At 49.2% G+C, this 4,302-nt stretch overlaps 1 protein-coding gene across 2 annotated transcripts in view; it reads left to right on the top strand.

Moving 5' to 3' along the window:
• Nucleotides 1–1,179, top strand: part of Kcna6 (potassium voltage-gated channel subfamily A member 6) — a 33,069-nt gene extending 31,890 nt beyond the window's left edge. For both annotated transcript variants that reach the window (XM_021165529.2, XM_029478952.1), the window contains exon 2: nt 807–1,179. The gene's annotated coding sequence lies outside the window, so the exon portion shown is untranslated. The remainder of the gene's footprint in view (nt 1–806) is intronic.
• The last annotated feature ends 3,123 nt before the right edge of the window (nt 1,180–4,302 follow it).

Here is a 4,302-nt window from a genome sequence, read left to right as displayed (position 1 = left end):
AGAGAGAGAGAGAGAGAGAGAGAGAGAGAGAGAGAGAGAGAGAGCACACAGATATGTGCTAAGGTCAGCGGACACTTCCACGAGTCAGTTCTTTTCTCTCCACCATGGATCCCACTGATCAAACCCCAGTTATCGGCCTTGCATGGAAAGTGCTTTCTAGCTAACCTAGCCATGATTAGCTTTTTCAGATGGTTTTAAATGTGCCTTGGTGGGCGATTGACATAGTAATTTTGCTGGATCTGCTGACCTGTGGGGGTTGTAAGGGAAGCAAGGGACTGAGTTCATGACGTGTAACCCAGTTTCCATCCCGAGGAAGCTGTACCCAGGCGCTTGGGTTACCTGGTTAGGGAATGTTTAGCTGCTGTTCAGGTTTCAATCAGGTATGAAGAAATGACCTCAGGCTGCCTGTGCTCAGCTATAACTGCACAGTTCTGGAGTCAAAGGACAAGATGGGAGATGGTTTAGACAAACTGGAGAGTAGAGGTCTGGTAGTGGTCCATATAACTACCAGAAGTCATTTGTTTATTTATTTACTTGTTTAGTTTATTTATTTAATGGGCACCAGTGTTTTTATGCCTGTGGGAGTGTGTCAGAGCCCATGGAACTGGAATTACAGACAATTGTGAGCCACCATGTGGGTGCTGGGAATTGAACCCAGGTCCTCTGCAAGAGCAGCAGTGCTCATAAAAGCTGAGCCATCTCTGCAGCCTCAAGAAGCCAATTTCTAATTTGCATGATGACATCTCCCCTGTTTCTGCCCTCATGACCCTAACTGAACTTCCCTCGTTCTCCTTCCTCCTTTGCAGGGTTGTGCTGCACGAGGCCACTCTGGAAAACCTATGCATCCAAAGAGTACCCGACCTTGAACTTCTCTGGAGGATGTGGCCCCCGCCTTCCCACTGAATAACTCAGCCTGACAGCCCCTGGTGACCTTCCACAAGCAGTGACTGAGACGGAAGGAAAAGGAAAAGGCTGAGATGGGGGGGGTGTTCCTTGCCAGTGAACGATGGGATTCTGAGTGTTGGGGTGGGGCCAGAGGAGGAGAAGGAGATTTGCTGGTCTGATCAAAGGAGAAAAGGTGTTAGGGTGATCTGGGATCGGAAGAATTCCTGAGTGTTCTGCAGAGTCACCCAGGCACTCGCTGGCTGAGGAAGAGTAACTAATAAATAAATGACAGTCTCAGAGGCCTTGCCTTCTGCTGTGTGACAACCCCAACAGCTAAGTCCAGCACTCAAGTCACGGGCCTTGATAGAGGCAGGCAGATACTGGAATGCTGAAATGTTTGGTCAGTTTCCTAGCATTGATCACCCCAGGTGCTGGCCATCCGTGGGACACCAGGGAAGGCCTCCTTCAGCTTTTGCAGATTGCCACAGTGAGGGGATGTTTCCCAAGGAGACCAGAGATAGAGCCCATTGCCTAGCATGATCTGCCTCTTGAGTCTACATGGAAGAGCAGATGCCAAGGTCAGAATTGTCTTTCAAGTGGCTTCCCAGGATCTCCTGAGATTAAACACAGGGTTCTCTGGGTAGTGAGAGTGGTCTCTGTTTTCCTTATTTGGAACAGGCTTTCTCATGTAGCCCAGGCTGCCCTCGAACTCTCTATAGAGACAAAGTTGATCTTGAACTTATGATTTCCCCATATTGGGCCCTTCAATGCCGAAATTACAGTGTGTGTAACTACTGTAACTTCTAGCAACTCTTGTTGCTGTCCTTGAAGCCCACAGTGAACTGCTTTTCCTCATGAGAGAAATGGTAATGTTACTTCTAGAAGTCCCCCAACAAACACTCCTATACAATTCTGGGGTCTCTTGAGAGGGCCATCCTCATCAGTAGCCACACACCCAAGTATTTATTCCTGTTGGTATTAATTTACTTCCTGATCAGGTGCGGAGGGGGACAGGGTGAGTGCACTTGGTAGTCTTCCTTAATGTTAAAGTCCTCCTAGGTTTGTTTTCACATTGGGGATGGTCACCCTACTCTATGGACTATATTCTGAACCACAGCCTTCCTGGTACTCAGCAGGACACCCAAGGTGGAAGATGGATCAGTGTCAGAGAGATTGAGTGGAAAAGCGTAGGCTCTCGCTGATAAATATAGTCAAAGAACGTACATTCAAACAATCAAGTGCTCATAAACTGTTGATTACAAGTGAAGATGGCTGTCAAACACCTCCAACACATGCCCGCAGAGACAGACACATCCCTTTAACAACCAGGCTTCTCTTCCTGCTATAAAATCCCAGTGGCTGACATTGCCTCTAAGGGTCTAACTCTCCAGCTGAACCTAGCATTTGGCCGTTTGTCCATTCACTGTTTTCCATGCACCTGCTACATGTTGGGCATTTCTTTTCTCTAGTTGCCAGAGATTCACTAGTGAATAAGAGCAATAAGATTGGGCTCCGTGCAGGCAGGGAAGACAGGCACTTAGGAAAATGAACGAATAGATATTTGCACAGGAGGTGAGCTCATCTCCTACACATAGGAATATCGAGAAAAGAGAGGCAGGGAAAGGCTGATCGAGCACGTGGTGCTGGACTAAAGTGCAAAAGGTTATCGGGTGAGCCGTGTCGATAACAGGAGAAGATAATGCACTCAGTGCACATGCAGAGGTAGGAGCTTGGTTGCTGTGTTGCAGGCACAGAGAGGAGTGCCTGGAGATCGGCAAGCCATCAGCAGGGAAGTGAGAGCCGTGGGGCAGGAAGATGGGGCAGGCCAGTCAGGGACGTATAGGACTTCTTTTGTGCTCTGAGACAGTGGGAAGCTGTCCCTGCAGGATTTTGAGAAGTGATTGACTACATTTTAATTTTTATCAGGCTTACCAGTGATGAGCCTGAACACATTAGAGGGCGGATGGTTTGATCTGGGCTGTTGCAGCGGAGCCAGCGAGACATGGGCAGATCGCATCCTTAGGGAAAGCAGTGCCAACTCGAGAGGTCGGATGTAGGATGTGCGAGGATGGGCAGCAAGGATGATGCCAAGACTGTGAGTTTGAGGTGATGTAGGGAAGGAAGGCAGTCCAGCCAGCATGCCAGCATGTGGGTCCCACTGTCTGGACTGCTGCTGAAGGACAGGCATGCACACGTAGTCACAGAGCGGGCTCTGATTGACTTCCTACCAGCGGAGTGGCTCCCGTTTCCTCCCCAGTGTTTAGAGCATGTGTATTAGAGTCTGAGCATTTGACAGCTCCGCCCCCTTTTCTCCAGAAAGCCAGTGGGAGGGGGGCAGTTGTTGTCATCATGCCCATCTGTCATCCTGACCCTAGACCTGAGATGGGATACATCTGAGTTCTCATGAGTCATTCACTGTCTCTCACTCTCCTCCTCCACACAGCCTCCCTCTCAGCTCTTCACGCCTCTCCTCACGTTTCTCTCTCTTCTATCAGACTTAGAGTCCGGTGAGCCTGCTTTTCAGCCAAGTGGCGGAACACACCCAAGAGAAGTAACGGGAGAGCCCCAGAAGCACTGTGGGTGCAGGGAGCTTATGCCAAGTCTGTGGTCACAGGACAGCATGGGTCATGCGCCATTGCAGGGGTGATTTCTATCTGTTTCCAGGGTGAGTTGGCAGGTAAATGATGCAACAAGACAGTCTCACCTGGGATGAGGTGAGATCTCAGTTCTGGTCATCCGATCAAGTTCCTAGTAGCTTTATCGTCTGATAGAGGCAAAAAGCTGTAGGATGAGCATCTGAACACGTGGCACCAACTCTGTGTGACATGTACCAAGCCTCCTCATGTCCTCTCTCTACAATGAGTCCACCTAAAAAATGGGCAACATGACCTGTGACCCCCAGTGTCTTTTCTTGATTCATAGCTCTGAGGCTTGGGCCACCTGGATGAGCTCGTTTGCAGGTATAGACACACGATGGGAAACAGGCGCCGTCTCTTGCCTAGGGAGAGCCACACTGGTTCAGCTCTTGTTAAGATTCTGCATTCAGCAGCTGGCATTTATAATAACCAGATGACTTTGGTTAGCATTCAGATGCGGTTTTATAGACTGCTGATGGCACAGGGCTTTTGTGATGATTAAACGGGTTAGTATAAGTAGAGTGTTGATGACTCACTGGCTGTGAGCCTGTGTAAGGATCAGACATCACCTTCGCTCTCCTTGCTATGGATGAGTCCTGTGGATGTTCTCTTCCTGCTTAGTATGAGCTGCTCAGTCCCATCTTCATAATAGCCAACATCCCCGATGGCTGCTTCAGCCTGGTGTCTTTTCCTGTTCACTCACAGAAGAAGACCGTTCTCTTTCAGCTTGACCTCAGAATAGAAAACCCGTTCTGTTCTAGGGTGGAGTGTGTGAAAGGCG

Source organism: Mus caroli, chromosome 6 (assembly GCF_900094665.2).
Source record: "Mus caroli chromosome 6, CAROLI_EIJ_v1.1, whole genome shotgun sequence".
Classification (NCBI taxonomy): Eukaryota; Metazoa; Chordata; class Mammalia; order Rodentia; family Muridae; genus Mus; species Mus caroli.
The sequence above is the reverse complement of the archived record's forward strand: the minus strand, read 5'-3'. Positions and strand labels throughout refer to the sequence as shown.